This window comes from Bos mutus, chromosome 6, assembly GCF_027580195.1.
Source record: "Bos mutus isolate GX-2022 chromosome 6, NWIPB_WYAK_1.1, whole genome shotgun sequence".
Classification (NCBI taxonomy): Eukaryota; Metazoa; Chordata; class Mammalia; order Artiodactyla; family Bovidae; genus Bos; species Bos mutus.
In genome coordinates this window covers 70,358,948-70,381,234 of record NC_091622.1, presented here as the reverse complement: position 1 = coordinate 70,381,234, position 22,287 = coordinate 70,358,948, and positions in this window count along the sequence as shown.

Genomic DNA, 22,287 nt, shown 5'->3' with positions numbered 1-22,287 from the left:
CCTGATGAACTATGGACAGAGGTTCATGACATTGTACAGGAGACAGGGATCAAGACCATCCCCATGGGAAAGAAATGCAAAAAAGTAAAATGTATGTCTGGGGAGGCCTTACAAATAGCTGTGAAAAGAAGAGAAGTGAAAAGCAAAGGAGAAAAGGAAAGATATAAGCATCTGAATGCAGAGTTCCAAAGAATAGCAAGAAGAGATAAGAAAGCCTTCCTCAGCAACCAGTGCAAAGAAATAGAGGAAAACAACAGAATGGGGAAGACTAGAGATCTCTTAGGGAGAAGGCAATGGCACCCCACTCCAGTACTCTTGCCTGGAAAATCCCATGGACAGAGGAGCCTGGTAGGCTGCAGTCCATGGGGTTGCTAAGAGTCGGACACGACTGAGCGACTTCACTTTCACTTTTCACTTTCCTGCATTGGAGAAGGAAATGGCAACCCACTCCAATGTTCTTGCCTGGAGAATCCCAGGGACGAGGGAGCCTGCTGGGACATGACTGAAGCGACTTAGCGGTAGCAGCAGCAGATTTCTCTTAAAGAAAATTAGAGATACCAAGGGAACATTTCATGCAAAGATGGGCACAATAAAGGACAAAAATGGATCTAAGAGAACCAGACGACATGAAGAAGAGGTGGCAAGAATACACAGAAGAACTGTACAAAAAAGATCTTCATGACACAGATAATCACGATGGTGTGATCACTCATCTAGAGCCAGACATCCTGGAATGTGAAGTCAAGTGGGCCTTAGAAAGCACCACTATGAACAAAGCTAGTGGAGGTGATGGAATTCCAGTTGAGCTATTCCAAATCCTGAAAGATGATGCTGTGAAAGTGCTGCACTCAATATGCCAGCAAATTTGGAAAACTCAGCAGTGGCCACAGGACCAGAAAAAGTCAGTTCCAATCCCAAAGAAAGGCAATCCCAAAGAAAGGCAATGCCAAAGAATGCTCAAACTACCATACAATTGCACTCATCTCACACGCTAGTAAAGTAATGCTCAAAATTCTCCAAGCCAGGCTTCAGCAATATGTGAACCGTGAACTTCCAGATGTTCAAGCTGGTTTTAGAAAAGGCAGAGGAACCAGAGATCACATTGCCAACATCCGCTGGATCATGGAAAAAGCAAGAGAGTTTCAGAAAAACATCTATTTCTGCTTTATTGACTATGCCAAAGCCTTTGACTGTGGATCACAATAAACTGTGGAAAATTCTGAAAGAGATGGGAATACCAGACCACCTGACCTGCCTCTTGAGAAACCTATATGCAGGTCAGGAAGCAACAGTTAGATCTGGACATGGAACAACAGACTGGTTCCAAATAGAAAAAGGAATACATCAAAGCTGTATATTGTCACTCTGCTTATTTAACTTCTATGCAGAGTACATCATGAGAAATGCTGGGCTAGAAGAAGCACAAGCTGGAATCAAGATTTCCAGGAGAAATATCAATAACCTCAGATATGCAAATGACACCACCCTTAAGGCAGAAAGTGAAGAGGAACTAAAAAGCCTCTTGATGAAAGTGAAAGAGGAGAGTGAGAAAGTTGGCTTAAAGCTCAACATTCAGAAAACGAAGATCATGGCATCTGGTCCCATCGCTTCATGGGAAATAGATGGGAAAACAGTGGAAACAGTGTCAGACTTTATTTTTCTGGGCTCCAAAATCACTGCAGATGGTGATTGCAGCCATGAAAATAAAAGACACTTACTCCTTGGAAGGAAAGTTATGACCAACTTAGATAGCATATTCAAAAGCAGAGACATTACTTTGTCAACAAAGGTCCATCTAGTCAAGGCTATGGTTTTTCCAGTGGTCATGTATGGATGTGAGAATTGGACTGTGAAGAAAGCTGAGCACCAAAGAACTGATGCCTTTGAACTGTGGTGTTGGAGAAGACTCTTGAGAGTCCCTTGGACTGCAAGGAGATCCAACCAGTCCATTCTGAAGGAGATCAGCCCTGGGATTTTTTTTAAGGGAATGATGCTAAAGCTGAAACTCCAGTACTTTGGCCACTTCATGCAAAGAGTTGACTCATTGGAAAAGACTCTGATGCTGGGAAGGATTGGGGGCAGGAGGAGAAGGGGATGACAGAGGATGAAATGGCTGGATGGCATCACTGACTCAATGGTATGAGTTTGAGTGAACTCCAGGAGTTGGTGATGGACAGGAGGCCTGCCATGCTGTGATTCATGGGGTTGCAAAGAGTCGGACACGACTGAGGGACTGAACTGAACTGAAGAGAACTGAATGACTAATAATGTTAAACAACTTCATTTGCTTATTGGCCATTTGTCTATCTTATTTGGAGAAATGTTTATTCAGTTTATTTTCTAATTTTTAAATTAGGCTATCTTTTTATTACTGAGCTATATGAGCTCTTTATATATAAATATATCTTCTTCATCAGACATTTGATTTACAAATATTTCTTCCCCAGTCTTTTCACTGTCTTAATAATGTCCTTTGAAGCACAAAAATTTTAACTTTGATGAAGTGTAATTCATCTATTTTTCCTTTTGTTTTTCAGGCTTTCAATGTCACATCTATAAGTCCATTCCCAAATCTGAGGTCATAAAGATTTATCTCAATTTCTTCTTCTAAGTGTTTTACAGATCTCTTATATTTAGGTCTTTGCTTCATTTTGAATTAATTTTTTATATGATGTGAGGTAAGTGTTCAACTTCATATACATCATTTTGTATATGATGTGAGGTTAAGTGTTAAACTTCAATCTTTTGCATGTGGATATCCAGTTTTCCCAGCACAGTTCATTGAAAAGATTATTCTTTTCCCATTGGATAGACCCATGGAGGCCTAGAGCAGAGACCTGTGGCAGTCTGCAGAACTTACAAACCCTAAAAGCAGGCTTGTCATCCTTTGAGCAGGGAATTTCAGTTTCTGAGCACTTGGATTGTGATCTAGAAGTGGGAAAGAATACAGGCTGTGAATGAACACACCTCATTGGCCCTGTGGACTCCTTGTCTTGTGGAAATTGGTATGTCTATCAGAGGGCCAGCTGGGTTTCCAAAAGAGCAGGATCCCATGGAGGATGTCTCTAAGTGATCCTGTGACACTCCCCTGCATAATAGTCTCAAGTCCCATCCTGTAGCCCACTGAATTGTACCCAAACTCCTCAACTCCATACACTAGGCCTACCACAACCTGATTTCATCCTGTTTTCCCATCCCTTCTCATTTCTCCATGAATTCAGCTCCTTCTAAACCTCCAGGAAGAATTAATTTCTTTCTCGTGCTTTGATGGCCCTCAGCATTACTCTTAAACATACTTCCATTAAAGTGTGTTATAACACTACATTATTGTTATTTGCTTGCATATCTGTCTTCACTATAACCTAGTAAGCTCCTTGAGATGAATTTGTGGTCTGCATAGGAGCACTCTTTTTTCAAGTAACATAACAGTACCCCCTTCCCTGGTGGCTCAGTGGTAAAGAATTCACCTGCAATGCAAAAGTTCAATCCCTGAGTCAGGAAGATCCTCTGGAGAAGAAAATGGCAACCCACTGCAGTATTCTTGCCTGGAGAATCCCATGGACAGAGGAGCCTGGTGGGCTACAGTCATGAGGTTCAAAGAGTCCAACATAACTGAGCAACTAAACCATCACCAGCACCCACTTTGTCTTAGGAAACTGTTCTCCCTCTCTACCCTTGCAGACCCCTCTGTTGTAATATGAGATTTAAATGGTAGCAGATGTCTGGACTCATCAAACTGTACATATTAAATATGTGCAGTTCTCTGTATATGAATTATACTTCAATATATATTTTTTTAAGATTGCTGACCTTGCCCCTGTAGCCACAGTGTCTGACAGCATATGACCTATGCTGGACCAATCAAGTTCTTTCCTAGGACATTTTTATATGCAACTGTGTTGAAAAGTTTTTTTTCCTCTTGGGTGGAAAAAAAGAGAGAAGGTATAACCTGGAGTTCTTGGTTGTTATGGTGTCAGTTTCATGGGAAATTGCCAAAACAGAAATCAAGCTGAGATAAGCGATGGGAAAAAACATCTGAAAAGCACTCAAGTCTCTAGTTCGTGTCATCCCGGTCATTTCTGTGGTTTGAATATGTGAGTCAATGAACTCCCCTTTTTTGCCTCAGCTAATTGAAGTTTGGTTTCTGTAATTTGCAACCCAAAAAGTTCAGTTAAGTTTTTCCTCCAGGGTGGAGGCCAGGGTTTGTTCATTTTTTGTATCCTGAAGTCTAGCAAAGACCCTGGCACAGAATAGGCACTCAAGACATTTATTTATTGCTTTAAAGCAAAGCACAAATTGGCTGAATTAATTAATTTTCTGAGAACTGTGCTGGTCAGTCAAAATGAAAAGAAACCATCCAATGTTACTTAGGTATATTGGGAGAACAAAAGCTTGATGGCTGTATAATTAAATGTGGGGGGAAAACAGAGTAAAAAGTAAAACAATCCCAGAAAAAGAATAAATCTGCTGCCAACTTGGCAAAGTGAACTACAGCAAGCTAGAAATATCCGTTTCCCTTATCTCTTCTCCAATAGTTTTCAAAGTAAAACTTCCTTTTGTAAAATATAAAACTTCCTTTCATAAAGTATTATACTTGTAATTTTGCTAATGAAAGATGGAAAGCAGAGGGTTTAACTCCCCTCACTGGGCCTTGCTGTATTTTACCATCCTAGTTTGGGCTTCAGGAGGCAGGGGAAGAGGGTGAAGTAAAAGTGGAGAACTGGGATGACCTTTTCGAACTCACAAGTACAATTGCTTATTCCCAAGCAAAAATGGGCACTTCACTGTACCCTCCTTCAGGCATTCAGTAAAAGGAAGTCTGGTTATAAAAGCGACAGAAAAATGCAACCACATCTTCACCTAACAGGTCTGGCTGGTTTAGGACCCCATGTTTTGCAAACTTAAATGGTTGTACCAACAATAAGGTCGTGAAGAGTCCACCCATTGTGAAAACCTGGGGTCGGATATTCCCGAAGCTGGATGGAACCTTTTAGGTAATCTGGTCCGACTCTAGTCTAGTGTCTGGTCATCTCCATTCTAGCCTTTAATTAATTTCCAGTTCCTTCTTCAGCCCACTTGTTGAGACCCAGGTCTCCAGATAGCCCATCCCATCTCTGAACTGTTAGAAAAATCTTCATTGAGGTGGCTGAAATCTATTTTCAGAAACTTCCTGTCATTGACTCAAATAACTTTGCTTAAGTTTTTGGAAAATAATCTAGTCCCTCTTCCAAATTAATCCCTCCTCCAGATACTTGAGGTGAGTATCTTTGGGCACACCATTAGATATTGTTAGGCAAGACATCCCAGGGTCCTTCAGGAATCCCTCATAGGACTCCAGGGCTTTAATCTCTGGGCAGGTACGGGGCAGCAATTACAAAGGACTTGCAGCCAGTTAGGGCCAGGGCGCAGTCCTTGTTCTTCAGGCACCTTGTGCCCGTGACGTGTACATTGTTTACCTACACTGATTTCAGGTTTATCACTGCTAAGAGAAAGATATAACCTCTCTAAACTGTACTTTACTTGTAAAATGGAAACAATAATAGCTATATTACGGGTGTCTTGAAGATTATGTGAGCTATCACATTATAGAATGGTTAGTACAATACCTGGAATACACAAACTACACTATTGTTGTTCAGTTCAGTTCAGTTCAGTCGCTCAGTCGTGTCCAACTCTTTTCAACCCCATGAATCGCAGCACGCCAGGCCTCCCTGTCCATCACCAACTCCCAGAGTTCACTCAGACTCACGTCCATCTAGTCAGTGAAGCCATCCAGCCATCTTATCTTCTGTCGTCCCCTTCTCCTCCTGCCCCCAATCCCTCCCAGCATCAGAGTCTTTTCCAATGAGCCAACTCTTCACATCAGGTGGCCAAAGTACTGGTTTCAGCTTTAGCATCATTCCTTCCAAAGAAATCCCAGGGCTGATCTCCTTCAGAATGGACTGCTTGGATCTCCTTGCAGTCCAAGGGACTCTCAAGAGTCTTCTCCAACACCACAGTTCAAAAGCATCAGTTCTTTGGTGCTCAGCCTTCTTCACAGTCCAACTCTCACATCCATACATGACCACTGGAAAAACCATAGCCTTGACTAGACGGACCTTTGTTGGCAAAGTAATGTCTCTGCTTTTCAATATGCTATCTAGGTTGGTCATAACTTTCCTTCCAAGGAGTAAGTGTCTTTTAATTTCATGGCTGCAGTCACCATCTGCAGTGATTTTGGAGCCCCCCAAAATAAAGTCTGACACTGTTTCCACTGTTTTCCCATCTATTTCCCATGAAGCGATGGGACCAGATGCCATGATCTTCGTTTTCTGAATGTTGAGCTTTAAGCCAACTTTTTCACTCTCCACTTTCACTTTCATCAAGAGGCTTTTGAGTTCCTCTTCACTTTCTGCCATAAGGGTGGTGTCATCTGCATATATGAGGTTATTGATATTTCTCCCGGCAATCTTGATTCCAGCTTGTGCTTCTTCTAGCCCAGCATTTCTCATGATGTACTCTGCATATAAGTTAAATAAGCAGGGTGACAATATACAGCCTTGACGTACTCCTTTTCCTATTTGGAACCAGTCTGTTGTTCCATGTCCAGTTCTAACTGTTGCTTCCTGATCTGCATACAAATTTCTCAAGAGGCAGGTCAGGTGGTCTGGTATTCCCATCTCTTGAAGAACTTTCCACAGTTTATTGTGATCCACACAGTCAAAGGCTTTGGCATAGTCAAGAAAGCAGAAATAGATGTTTTTCTGGAACTCTCTTGCTTTTTCCATGATCCAGCGGGTGTTGGCAATTTGATCTCTGGTTCCTCTGCCTTTTCTAAAACCAGCTTGAACATCTGGAAGTTCATGGTTCATGTATTGCTAAAGCCTGGCTTGGAGAATTTTGAGCATTACTTTACTAGCGTGTGAGATGAGTGCAATTGTGTGGTAGTTTGAGCATTCTTTGGCATTGCCTTTCTTTGGGATTGGAATGAAAACTGACCTTTACCAGTCCTGTGGCCACTGCTGAGTTTTCCAATTTGCTGGCATATTGAGTGCAGCACTTTCACAGCATCATCGTTCAGGATTTGAAACAGCTCCACTGGGATTCCATCACCTTCACTAGCTTTGTTCATAGTGATGCTTTCTAAGGCCCACTTGACTTCACATTCCAGGATGTCTGGCTCTAGGTGAGTGATCACACCATCGTGATTATCTTGGTCGTGAAGATCTTTTTTGTACAGTTCTTCTGTGTATTCTTGCCACCTCTTCTTAATATCTTCTGCTTCTGTTAGGTCCATACCATTTCTGTCCTTTCTCAAGCCCATCTTTGCATGAAATGTTCCCTTGGTATCTCTAATTTTCTTGAAGAGATCTCTAGTCTTTCCCATTCTGTTATTTTCCTCTATTTCTTTGCATTGATTGCTGAGGAAGGCTTTCTTATCTCTTCTTGCTATTCTTTGGAACTCTGCATTCAGATGCTTATATCTTTCCTTTTCTCCTTTGCTTTTCACTTCTCTTCTTTTCACAGCTATGTGTAAGGCCTCCCCAGACAGCCATTTTGCTTTTTTGCATTTCTTTTCCATGGGGATGATCTTGATCCCTGTCTCCTGTACAACGTCAGGAACCTCCGTCCATAGTCCATCAGGTACTCTATCTATCAGATCTAGGCCCTTAAATCTATTTCTCACTTCCACTATATAATCATAAGGGATTTGATTTAGGTCATACCTGAATGGTCTAGTGGTTTTCCTTACTTTCTTCAATTTAAGCCAGAATTTGGTAACAAGGAGTTCATGATCTGAGCCACAGTCAGCTCCTGGTCTGGTTTTTGTTGACTGTATAGAGCTTCTCCATCTTTGGCTGCAAAGAATATAATCAATCTGATTTCGGTGTTGACCATCTGGTGATGTCCATGTGTAGAGTCTTCTCTTGTGTTGTTGGAAGAGGGTGTTTGCTATGACCAGTGCGTTCTCTTAGCAAAACTCTATTAGCCTTTGCCCTGCTTCATTCCATATTCCAAAGCCAAATTTGCCTGTTACTCCAGGTGATTCTTGACTTCCTACTTTTGCATTCCAGTCCCCTATAATGAAAAAGACATCTTTTTTGGGTGTTAGTTCTAAAAGGTCTTATAGGTCTTCATAAAACCATTCAAGTTCAGCTTCTTCAGTGTTACTGGTTGGGGCATAGACTTGGATTACTGTGATACTGAATGGTTTGCCTTGGAAACGAACAGAGATCATTCAGTCGTTTTTGAGATTGCATCCAAGTACTGCATTTCGGACTCTTTTGTTGACCATGATGACTACTCCATTTCTTCTGAGGGCTTTCTGCCTGCAGTAGTAGATATAATGGTCATCTGAATTAAATTCACCCATTCCAGTCCATTTGAGTTCGCTGATTCCTAGAATGTCGACATTCACTCTTGCCATCTCTTGTTTGACCACTTCCAATTTGCCTTGATTCATGGACCTGACATTCCAGGTTCCTGTGCAATATTGCTCTTTACAGCATTGGACCTTGCTTCTATCACCAGTCACATCCACAACTGGGTATTGTTTTTGCTTTGGCTCCATCCCTTCATTCTTTCTGGAGTTATTTCTCCACTGATCTCCAGCAGCATATTGGGCACCTACTGACCTGGGGAGTTCCTCTTTCAATATCCTATCATTTTGCCTTTTCATACTGTTCATGGGGTTCTCAAGGCAAGAATACTGAAGTGGTTTGCCATTCCCTTTTCCAGTGGACCACATTCTGTCAGACTTCTCCACCATGACCCGCCCATCTTGGGTGGCCCCATGGGCATGGCTTAGTTTCATTGTTTAGACAAGGCTGTGGTCCTAGTGTGATTAGATTAACTAGTTTTCTGTGAGTATGGTTTCAGTGTGTCTGCCCTCTGATGTCCTCTTGCAACACCTACCATCTTACTTGGGTTTCTCTTACCTTGGACATGGGGGTAATTATTATTTTATTATTCTAATAATATTTTCTAGAGTGTATTAGCCAACTCAGGCTGTCATAACAAAATACCATAGACTAGGTGATTTAAACCACAGAAATTTATTTCTTACAGTTCTAAAGACTGGATCAAGGTGCTTATAAAAGATGCTATCCAAGATCAAGGTGGCAGAAAGGTAGCCTTGATTCCGAAGCTTCTTCTCTTGTCTTGTAAGGGGCCACCATCTATCTTGCTGTGTGCTCAATGATTGCTTACTTGTACACAGAGAGAGAGAGAAAGAGAGCAAGAGAAAGTTACTGGGTTTCTCTTTTTATGAAGACATTAATCTTATCATATTAGAGCCTCACACTTATGACCTCATTTAACCTTAGTTACCTCCTAAGGGTCCTATCTCCACATACAATCACACTGGAAGTTAGAGCTTCAACATACAAATTTTGGGAGTACAAAGGTCAGTCCATAACATGTGCTGTTATACTATACTTCCAACATTTAAAAGAGAAATATACATCCAGCTAAGAAGTCAGCATCTACAAATGTTCTCAGGTGAAAGACTGAATATAGTTGCATGTGACTGAGGCAGAGAATACAAAGGAAAGATAAAATTGAGAAGCAAATGGGGTACCACTGTGATAGGACCAGTAGTTCACGCTAAGGAGTGTGCATTTTTCTCCTAAGGACAATGAGGAGACTTTGAAGGGTTTTAAGTGGGAACGTGACCTAGTATATTCTATGCTTTATTAGGATCATTCTATCTACATGCAGAAAATGGTTTCTCATAATCCTATGAGAAACCTAACTTGAAAGTATTACAGGGTTGTCCTCAGGATGATGGAAAGAAGAGAGAAGTATTAACAATCTGACAAAAACCCCAAGGATGGTTTTGAACTCAAACCTTAATGGTTTGTATTCAGTCTTTCTAATAACTACCAGCACAGCCCCCCTGCCTGCCTATCAACCCTCCTCCTGCAGCCTTTCTATAATCTCCAATTTTCTCTGATGGTTGTGGAAGAGTGAATTTCGGGTGCTGTTACTAATTAGCATAGTGTAAGATAAGCAGCAATTTGGTTGGAACATTTTAATAATAGTTATTTTCTCTTTTGCCTGTGTTTAAAAGTTCTAATTTAATGAATAAATTATCTTCAGAGATCTAAGTTATTTCTAGTTTTGTTGTTCCATCTGATATGTTAATTTCAACAACAGATTTATTTTGTTAATAAAAGATGAAACTTAAAAAAAAAAAAAAAAACTTCTACCTTGAAGTCTAGACTGACTTGTATGTGAATGCCCTGGGAAGTTTGGTGAGCAGTCTTTACACAGAAGAGTTTGGACAATGAACTTTGCAGACAATTTCATGTCCAAAGATGGGGCATGTCTGAATCAGAGTCATCTGAATTTCTTTTGAACAGTTTTTTTAAGCCACTTTGGTTGAGATTGTTTTTCCTTTGAATGAAAGCCAGGAGGTGCAACAGTGAACCAGTGAACCAGTAACTCCTAGACTGGGTCCTTGGCCTCTTCATTAACTGCCTATATGGTGTGGCACATGCCCACAACTCTTCTGGATCTCAATTATTCTAGGAAAACAAGAGAGTTCATTTCTAAAGCCTTTATAAAAGCGTGACTCTTATATCAGACTCTGTTCAAGGAACGTGGGAGTGAATAAAATATATATGATCCCTGATCCCACTGAGCATTTATTATTACGCTGCTAAGTCGCTTCAGTCGTGGCCGACTCTGTGTGACCCCATAGACGGCAGCCCACTAGGCTTTGTACTCCCAAAATTTGTATGTTGAAGCTCTAACTTCCAGTGTGATTGTATGTGGAGACAGGACCCTTAGGAGGTAACTAAGGTTAAATGAGGTCATAAGTGTGAGGCTCTAATATGATAAGATTAATGTCTTCATAAAAAGAGAAACCCAGTAACTTTCTCTTGCTCTCTTTCTCTCTCTCTCTGTGTACAAGTAAGCAATCATTGAGCACACAGCAAGATAGATGGTGGCCCCTTACAAGACAAGAGAAGAAGCTTCAGAATCAAGGCTACCTTTCTGCCACCTTGATCTTGGATAGCATCTTTTATAAGCACCTTGATCCAGTCTTTAGAACTGTAAGAAATAAATTTCTGTGGTTTAAATCACCTAGTCTATGGTATTTTGTTATGACAGCCTGAGTTGGCTAATACACTCTAGAAAATATTATTAGAATAATAAAATAATAATTACCCCCATGTCCAAGGTAAGAGAAACCCAAGTAAGATGGTAGGTGTTGCAAGAGGACATCAGAGGGCAGACACACTGAAACCATACTCACAGAAAACTAGTTAATCTAATCACACTAGGACCACAGCCTTGTCTAAACAATGAAACTAAGCCATGCCCATGGGGCCACCCAAGATGGGCGGGTCATGGTGGAGAAGTCTGACAGAATGTGGTCCACTGGAAAAGGGAATGGCAAACCACTTCAGTATTCTTGCCTTGAGAACCCCATGAACAGTATGAAAAGGCAAAATGATAGGATACTGAAATAGGAACTCCCCAGGTCAGTAGGTGACATTCACTCTTGCCATCTCTTGTTTGACCACTTCCAATTTGCCTTGATTCATGGACCTGACATTCCAGGTTCCTATGCAATATTGCTCTTTACAGCATTGGACCTTGCTTCTATCACCAGTCACATCCACAACTGGGTATTGTTTTTGCTTTGGCTCCATCCCTTCATTCTTTCTGGAGTTATTTCTCCACTGATCTCCAGCAGCATATTGGGCACCTACTGACCTGGGGAGTTCCTCTTTCAATATCCTATCATTTTGCTTTCTTACTCTCTGGTTTGCAGGAGAGGAAATGGAGGATCCAGTAATGACACTTAGAGTGACACAGCTGTTAAACAGTCCATTTGAGTTCGCTGATTCCTAGAATGTCGACATTCACTCCCCAGGTCAGTAGTATACCTGTAGTATAAGTGTTGCTGCTGCTAAGTCGATTCAGTCGTGGCCGACTCTGTGTGACCCCATAGACGGCAGCCCACCAGGCTCCCCTGTCCCTGGGGTTCTCCAGGCAAGAACACTGGAGTGGGTTGCCATTTCCTTCTCCAAGGCATGAAAATGAAAAGTGAAAGGGAAGTCACTCAGTCGTGTCCGACTCTGTGTGACCCCATGGACTGCCGCCTACCAGGCTCCTGCGTCCATGGGATTTTCCAGGCAAGAGTACTGGAGTGGAGTGCCATTGCCTTCTCCATTTATTATTATGGGGAAACATAATTTCTAAAACTGGCATGTTAATTAATAAATAGGATGCATTCAGATAGCATACATGTTTAAGAACATGAAATGGGATAATACCAATAATATCCAGAGAGATATGTGTTTGTTAAGAGCAACTATTTATATAGGGTGGGTAGACAGGCAAACTTTTCTGAAGAGGTTCCTTCTTTGCTGATATTTGAGTGGTGAGAAACAGTTATCTACATGAAGATCGAGGGAAAGAGCATTCCAGACAGCAAGAGGAGCTAGCGCAAGGCCTGGAAGAGTGAAGGAATTTGGTACATTCCAGGGATAAGGAGGTGAGTGTGGCTGATGCTAAGTTGCTTCTGTTATGTCCGACTCTGTGAGACCCTATGGACTGTAGCCCACCAGGCTCTTCTATCCATGGGATGCTCCAGGCAAGAATACTGGAGTGGGTTGCCGTGCCCTCCTCCAAGTGATCTTCCCAACCCAGGGATTGAACCTGTGTCTCTTACACCTCCTGCATTGGCAGGCAGGTTCTTTACCTCTAGTGCCACCTATGTGGCTGGAGAGTAGTATAAACGGAGTGGATATGGAATGAGGTTAGAAAGGTGCATGGTGGCCAGATCCTGTAAGGTCTGGTTAGCTGTGGGAGGGGGATGGATTTTATTCAAGTGGTCATGAGCAATTCTGACCCATCAGACAGTTTGGGGCAAGGGAGTAATGTGGTCTATTTTTGTATTGTTTTGTTTTTAAAGATTTGTCAGGAGGCTCTGTGAAGATGGGCTGTATTAATGAGTAAGAATGAAGCCAAGACATGAAGTAAACACCTGCTGCAGTAACCCAGCTGAGTGATGGCTGCAGTGGGAGGGGCTGGGGTGTGCTACAGAGCTGGAGTGAGGAGCACATGCTAAGGGTAGATGTTTATACCTCCAAGACCTACTGGTCTATTAAGATGCCATCACTCTATGCTCCTAGCTGGCTCCCCCTCTTCCCTTCCACATCTATGAGATGGCTGCTCGGGATGAGAAAAGTAGTTTGTGGTTATGAGGCAGATTCACACTGGCTGCAGAGAGACCAGAGTGACCTTGTATCCACTACCATGATGCTTTGTCTCAATGAGTCAGTGGAACATTTGATGGGAGAAATATCTCTGAAGGATAAAGAAAAGTAGTGAGTACCTGGTGGCACTGAGAACACACTTGAACGCTCTGACAAAGCAAAGAAATGTTTCTGCTTTCTTTTCCTTTCAAATTTATTCCCAAGAATTTGGTACATTCAGTTTGGCTGTAGTGGAGACAGCTGTTTTAAACAGAATCAAATCCAATTTCCATGACATTTTGCATGGATGCAGATTTTGGCATTCAGATGATTCGTGAGTGCAATTAATAAATGGCATTATTATCTTCGAACACTCAGTGCATTATATTTTCAGGAAATGCAGCATACCTAAATTTTAACAGCTTCTGTTCTGCCTTCACTTTTATATAGGCATGTCACTGTAGTTTGGGGCTATGTAACTCTACAACATAATTATATTCCCATCAGGCTGAAAAATAAGGTATAATTCTCATCTTGCTATGACCCAAATATTGGGATGTGTCCATTTTAAAAGAACTAACGTATTAAACCCAAGATCCTAAAATGCCATATTCATTCTGTATCTACTAAGAATGTTGTTGGTATCTTTGGGCTCTAGCTTTGCCAATAATTTTCTTGTACAAGTGATTCCACCAAGTATGTCTGGGAGGCCCAGAGATTGGATCCATTTGTTCAGCAGATATTTGAGCCCCTTACTCCATGCAAGATACTCCACACTGAACACTGGGGAGATCACAAAACATAATGACATCTCTGCCCTCCATCTAGCTGACTACCCACATGGGAAAGTTGTACAGAAAAGATGCAATACTCTTTTTAAAAAGCACAAGAATCTAAAAATATCTACTAATATAGGGCATCTCAGAATAGCAGGATATGATCTGGTGCTCAATAATGCTTATAACTGTGCTTCTCAAACTGTTATATGCACACAAATCTCTTTAGGCATCTTGTTAAAATGCGCATTCTGATCTGTAGTTTGGGGGCGGTGGGAATAAGTTCCTACTTAATGCCAAGGCTGAAGGCTCATGGCCAGATTTAGAGTAGCCAGGGATAATATTTAAGATTTCCAAACTGCACACTGAGGCACCCCAGGGTGCTACAGTGAATTCAGTGTATTTTTTTTTTTAATAAAAAAATCCCAGAGACAGTAATCCTCATCATATGTGTTACTAGTAGTTCATTGTTTCTACATTAGATCACGCTACATTCCTCTATCTTACAACTTGGCAAAGCTGAATTCTCACAGTAACTCTACTGTGATAAAAAATGTTAAGTACTACACAAAAATCTGTATGGAACAAGCAAAGGAAGTGGTGGTGTCCAATCTGATTTCAAAGTTTAAGAAGTTGTGTAGTGCCCAACAGGCACATATATCCATTAGTAAGTAATTATGGTTATGTAAGAATAAAATTTCAAAGAGCAGTTTTCTTTCAGTTCATATGCAGTATTTCTTTCAAGCAGCGGCTAAGTTGTTAGGACATGATTTTTTTGGACATAACTGCTAATGATGAGGAGAAGGAAATGGCAACCCACTCCATTGTTCTTGCCTGGAGAATCCCAGGGACCGGGGAGCCTGGTGGGCTGCCGTCTATGGGGTCGCACAGAGTCGGACACGACTGAAGCGACTTAGCAGCAGCAGCAGCAGCTAATGATGAAGATTAGGTATTTCTTTTGGCCAAGGAATACCACACACACAAAAACTGGGAGACACAAGATGCTGTGAATAGAAAAAGTTTGGAAGTCTCTGGATTAGCTAATAAGTACTATGACTTCAGAGATGTCTGGGTGGTCAGGGAAGGTCACGTGGAGGTTGTAGAACCTGGGTCAGGTCTGCAGGAGAAGCAGTATGGCCGCACTCCCCAGCTTAGACTTTCAAATTAATTCTGTAACAGTGTCTACCTCCTGCCTCAAGGAATGGAGACTCCAAGGGACACTGCAAGCCTCCAGCAAGGCTCTAAATGAAGAGCCCACTCTGTTTTCCAAGGACAGTCATTTTTGAACTTAGAAGGAAGGGGAGGGGATTTAACTAGGCTGATTTTATTACAAAATTCTTCATCTCTTGTTATCTCCTGGGTTTCAGATGCATTTAATTATCCTTCCCAAATGCTATATTCTGCTTTTAATGAAACTCTCAAAAAAAAAAAAAAAAAAAGGCTTCTTGATACAGATGCAAATTAAATTTGGTGTTTTGTTTACATGGAGGAAAATAAAAGATGGACCTGGTTTGCTTCTCCATGGGCTCTGAGGATAGTGTTTGGGGGCTTATTTTTAAACAAAAATAGGATTTTTATTATCATTATCAATAGATGCTTATGGAATATACAAAATCAAATTTAGTTCATGTTTGCAAACATCTGGGCATTATTAAGGAATTCACTAAGGAATCCATAGCTACAGAAGTTTCTGTTTAAAAATACACACTCATGCACACACACCAGATTTTCATTAGCACGAAATGTATAGTCTTCAGTTTCTTTTATGTGTTGGACATTGTGTTGTCCTTAATTCCAAGGAGCTCAGAATCAAATAAGCAAACAGAAGGATAAGCAAATTCATAATTATAATGAAAACGGAGCACTTGTGATGTGCCAGGCACCGTTCTAAATCTACAAGGATTGACTCATTTAATCCTCACAATATACCTACATCATTTAACAAATAAGGAACTGAGGGACAGAGGAGTTAAATACCTGGTTCAAGGTCACATAGCTAGTGAGTGGTAGCTTTGAGCAGCCCACACACTTAAACATAATGCAGTTATGGAAACAGATGCCCAGGACAGAGGGGTTGTGGGAAAAGACCGATGGGGGCTGGAGGATGCTTCCCGGTAGGGGTGACCTTTGAGTTGGGCTCTTAAGGATGAAGTACATGGTGGATTATAGGCAGAGAAGTCTGAGACAGCAGGTGAATTCTGGCAGTTGGACAGTTTGGTGTTGCTGGTGTGTGTCATAGGAGGGGGTAAGGATTGGGTGGGAAGTGCCACTGGAGAGATGGTCAGAAGGCAGATGATGAAGGACCTTGAATGTTGCACCAAGCAGCTTAGACTTCGTCCTGTGGCTTATGAAAGACTGAAATAAAGGACAGACCCAGCCACATCTGCAGGCACAATGCCCAAGCTGGGTATACAAATGTCTTATTCTCTGACTACTCTGGATCCTTAGTTTTCACACACACACACACAAACTCATACCAGGAATGCCCTAGTGGTCCAGGAGTTAGGACTTGGCACTTTCACTGCCAGGGCCAGGGTTCAATCCCTGGTTTGGGAACTAAAATCCTGCAAGCCACGTGGCACAGCCAAAAAATAATAAATAAATAAATAATTTTTAAAATTCTACTTCTCCCTTAAAGAAAGTAAAAGATAAAAAAGGAGAAGACCCAAGGAATCACATGATTTTATTAAAGTAACATAAATTGTGGGAAATTTTGACTTACTATTGATTCAGTTCCTTGATTAGCAAACAACACACCTTCTTTGTATCTCTTAAATGAATAAGAGATTAAGAAGATTTATTAAGAATTAATAAGAATAAAAAAATGAGAGGTAGTGGAAAATATTTATGACAAACATGCTTGTCCTCCATACTTTGAGAAAGAGCCTTTTCCTTGAGTGTTTCTATAATAATTTACTTTATACCTTCATTCTGTCCCTAAACTCAAGGCTAAGCTTTATTCTGGGGTCAGATTTCAGGGCTGTACCTATCTCATGATCTTTGTATTTCCTGCCCATGTACTCTCCAGGCCCTCCATCCTTTTAGAGACACTTTGTCTTTGAACATACGCATTAAATAGTATGTGGCCCAATCTTGAGTATTGTGGGAAAACCACACCTTTTCCAAGATTGCCAAAGCTTCCTGGGGGGGGTTCTTACATTATCAGGGTCACCTCCTGTTTTGAATTCCAGCTTTCAGTGAATTCCTTTCTTTCTCATAATCGTACCCACTTATTTAGGGTCCCCACCTCCCAAACAAAAGAGCTAGTGTCTTCTTAAGAATTCTTCATTCCTTTTGGGCCAACCAGACCAGTGTAAACTGCAAACAGCTTTTAAAGTAACAATGTTTTCTTTCTTGTTACAATAATACCTTACATTATTACATGTATTATAGTTCCATAGTAGATTACATTTTTCAAAACATTTTCACAAGAGAGCAGTTATGATTGTTCTCATTTTAGAGGTGAATGGAAGAGAAAACTAACATTTATAGGCTGCCTTTTATGAGCTAGGCTTCTTCCTGTTTCACATGTTTTAGCTTATTAGCATAGATAATCTAATTAAGCACATTTTACCAATTGTTCTTCACAGTTTTGCAAGGTAGGCATTTGTATTAGTACCTATTGCCGTATACAAATTACCCCAACATTAAGCAGCTTAAAACCACAAGTATTCATGATCTCATACTTTCTGTGGGTCAGGACCCTGGGTGTGGCTTCACTGGGTACCTCTGGGTCAGGGTCTCCCGGGAGGCCACAGTTCTGCTGCTGGTCTTAGCTATGGGCTCATCTAAAGGCAGAGGAGAACTCCCTTTCCAGCTCACTTGAGTGGCTGTTGGCAGGCTTCAGTTCCTCACCTAGCTGAGGGCTCCATCAGCGGGTTGCCATAGTGACCTCTCCACAAGACACCTCCCAACATGGCAGTTGGCTTCCCTCCCAGTGATTCAGCAAGAAAGTGGAAAGAGCTCTCATAATTTCTTTGTAACCTAATCTTGGAGTGACCTCCCATTACTTTCTCCATAGTCTGTTTGTTAGAAGTGAATCACTGGGTCCAGCCCCGCTGTAGGAGAGTGGATTACAGAAGGGTATGGATACCAGGAATTAGGACCCCTGGGGACCATCTTCGAGGTTGCCTACCATAGCATAATAATTCCTACTTTGCAGAGGGAGAAAAAGATGTTGAAGAGATTAGCAACTTGATCAAGGTCTTACAACTGGCCATCAGTAAAGCCAGCAGTGAATTCTCACCTTAATGTTCTAGGCAAAAAAATGCACATTTACTGGCTCCCAAAATCTCTCTCTTTCTTTCTTTCTTTTTTTTTTTTTTTTTATGAAAAAGGGCTGAGTCATTAGGGGAAAAACCTATATCAATAATCTATTCAAAACAAAACAGAGAGCTCTTCCAGTGACTTCCTGGGGCCAGCACAGATTCAGCCACATCTTTTATCCCAGCAGTTTCCAAATGTTGGTCTACATCTAAGAAGCAGTTTTGGCCAGTCAGCAGAAAACTAAGAAAAGTAAGAACCATGTAAAGGTTTTCATAAAGACAAATAGTCAGTGAAAAGGGCTTTTCCTTATTTCTTTGTCTTTTATTGTGGTAAGAACACTCAGCCCTCTGAGGAATGACTTTTTAAGTGCACAGTACAGCGCAGGCACAATGTCATACAGGAGGAATCTAGAACCCGTTTTTCTTATATACTGCCACTTTATACCCATTGAACAGCAGCTGCCCAGTTCCGCCCTCCTCCCAGGGTCTGGCAATCATCATTGTACCTTTGTTTCTAAGAGTCTGACTATTTTAAATACCTGATATATTTGTTCTGGGCTTCCCGGGTAGCTCAGCTGGTAAAGAATCTGTGTGCAATGCAGGAGACTCTGGTTCGATTCTTGGGTCAGGAATATCCCCTGGAGAAGGGATAGGCTACCCACCTCCAGTATTCTTGGGTTTCCCTGGTGGCTCAGAAGGTAAAGAATCTGCCTGCAATATGGGAGACCTGGGTTCAATCCCTGGGTTGGAAAGATCCCCTGGAGGAGGGCATGGCAACCCACTCCAGTATTCTTGCCTGAAGAATCCTGTGGACAGAGGAGCCTGGTGGGGCCACAGTCCATGGGGTCACAGAGTCGGACACAGCTGAGTGAAAAGCACACTTGGCACGTATTTGACCTTCTGTGATTGGCTTTTTCCACTTAGCATCATGTCCTCAGCATCATCCATGTTGTTACATTGGCAGGATGTATAAAAGCCTCCAAATGCAAAAAAGTAAAAAGGCTTTCTTTATTCAAATTTTCATTCTGTCCATTTAGGGTGTTAAAACTATCCTTTTATAATGTTTTACTAACAACTGAATGGTGAAAATGTTAGTCACTCAGTCATATCCAACTCTTTGTGATCCCATGGATTGTAGCCCACCAGGCGCCTATCTCCATGTAATTCTCCAGGCAAGAATATTAGAATGGGTAGCCGTTCCCTTCCCCAGGGGATCTTCCCAACCCAGGGATCAAACCCAGGTCTCCTGCATTACAGGCAGATTCTAGAATGGTGGTTTTTCTAAAAAGTTACTTTACTTATTGGATGAAACAAATTATTTTTAACACTGATAGATTCCTGGATTTTATATGAAATTTTACTGGTCTTTGAAATTCAAGAATTTAGAGATCTCTGCATCACACCATAGTTATCAGTTCAGTTTACTTCAGTCGCTTAGTCGTGTCTGACTCTTTGTGACCCCATGGACTGCAAAACGCCAGGCCTCCCTGTCCATCACCAACCTGGAGTTTACTCAAACTCATGTCCATTGAATCGGTGATGCCATCCAGCCATCTCATCCTCTGTTGTCCCCTTCTCCTCCCACCCTCAATCTTTACCAGCATCAGGGTCTTTTTAAACAAGTCCGTTCTTCGCATCAGGTGGCCAGAGTATTGAAGTTTAAGTTTCATCATCAGTCCTTCCAATGAATATTTAGCACTGATTTCCTTTAGGGTGGACTGGTTGGATCTCCTTGCAGTCCAAGGGACTCTCAAGAGTCTTCTCCAACACCACAGTTCAAAAGCATCAATTCCTCAGCACTCAGCTTTCTTTATAGTCCAACTACAAATGACTACTGAAAAAACCATAGCCTTGACCTTTGTTGGCAGAGTAATGTCTCTGCTTTTGAATATGCTATCTAGGTTGGTCATAACTTTCCTTCCAAGGAGTAAGTGTCTTTTAATTTCATGGCTGCAGTCACCATCTGCAGTGATTTTGGAGCCCCCCAAAATAAAGTCTGACACTGTTTCCACTGTTTCCCCATCTATTTCCCATGAAGTGATAGAACTGGATGCCATGATCTTCGTTTTCTGAATGTTGAGCTTTAAGCCAATTTTTTAACTTTCCACTTTCACTTTCATCAAGAGGCTTTTTAGTTCCTCTTCACTTTCTGCCATAAGGGTGGTGTCATCTGCATATCTGAGGTTATTGATATATCTCCCGGCAATCTTGATTCCAGCTTGTGTTTCTTCCAGTCCAGCGTTTCTCATGATGTACTCTGCATATAAGTTAAATAAACAGGGTGACAATATACAGCCTTGACATACTCCTTTTCCTATTTGGAACCAGTCTTTTGTTCCATGTCCAGTTCTAACTGTTGCTTCCTGGCCTGCATACAAATTTCTCAAGAGGCAGATCAGGTGGTCTGGTATTCCCATCTCTTTCAGAGTTTTCCACAGTTTGTTGTATTCCACACAGTCAAAGGCTTTGGCATAGTCAAGAAAGCAGAAATAGATGTTTTTCTGGAAGTCTCTTGCTTTTTCCATGATCCAGCGGATGTTGGCAATTTGACCTCTGGTTCCTCTGCCTTTTCTAAAACCAGCTTGAACATCAGGAAGTTCACGGTATACATATATCCTCTCCCTTTTGAACCTCCCTCCCATCTACCTCCCCATCCCACTCCTCTAGATTGAATCAGAGCCCTGTTTGAGTTTCCTGAACCATATAGCAAATTCCCGTTGGCTACCTATTTACATAGGGTAATTAAGTTTCCATGTTAATCTCTACATACATCCCCTAAACTTTTTGAAAGTAAACTTTGAAATTTTAGAGTACTTTCAGATTTACAAAATATAAAGGTAGTAAGTACAGAGGGTTCTCATACACACTTCACCTAGTTTCTCCTACTGTTAACATCTTTCTTTACTGCTTGTCACTACTAAGGAACCAACACTGCTGCTTTCAGTCCAGTTTAGTTCAGTTCAGTCACTCGTGTCCGACTCTTTGCGACCCCATGAATCGCAGTACGCCAGGCCTCCCTGTCCATCACCAACTCCCAGAGCTTACTCACACTCACATCCATTGAGTCAGTTGCCATCCAACCATCTCATCCTCTGTCGTCTCCTTCTCCTGCCTTCAATCATTCCCAACATCAGGGTCTTTTCAAATGAGTCAGTTCTTCGCATCAGGTGCCCAACGTATTGGAGTTTCTGCTTTACTGTCAACTAAATTCCACTGTTTACTCGGATTTCAGTACTTTTTCCCTGATATCATTTTTCTGTTCCAGAGTCCTATCAAGATATCAAATTACTTATAGTCATTGTCATCTTAGCTCCCTCTAATCTCTGACAGTTTTCTGAAACTTCCTTTGTTTTTTTATGACCTTAATAGTTTTAAGAAGTGTTGGTCAAGTATTTTGTAGACTGTCCCTCAATCTAAAAAATTTGGATTTATCTGATCTTTTTATTTTTCAGGATTCAGAATTCCAAGGAGGTGAAATAATTTATATTGAAACCAAACCTTATTTGTGAAAGATGGGATGAATCAGAGTTCTAGATCCCAAAGATAAATCTCTACAGATTCCAGACTTCTACAACAATGATCTTTGTAAAGCACAAAGCCTCTTGTGTCTCTACTCTCACACCTTTAAAACCTTTGAATAGCTCCCAAATTGTGAGATTGAAGTAATTTATTCAATAGTTTGTTGTTTGTTGTTCAGTTGCTCAGTCGTGTCCGACTCTTTGAGACACCATTGACTGCAGCATACCAGCTTCGCAGTCCTTCACCATCTCCTGGAGTTTGCTCAAACTCATGTTCATTGAGTCGGTGATGCCATCCAACTATCTCATCCTCTGTCATCCCCTTCTCCTCCTGCTTTCAATATTTCCCAGCATTAGGGTCTTTTCCAATGAGTTGGCTTTTCGTATCAGATGTCCAAAGTTTTGGAGCTTCAATTTCAGCATCAGTCCTTGCAATGAATATTCAGGATTGATTTCCTTTAGGATGGACTGGTTTTATCTCCTTGCAGTCCAAGGGACTCTCAAGAGCCTTCTCCAACACCACAGTTCAAAAACA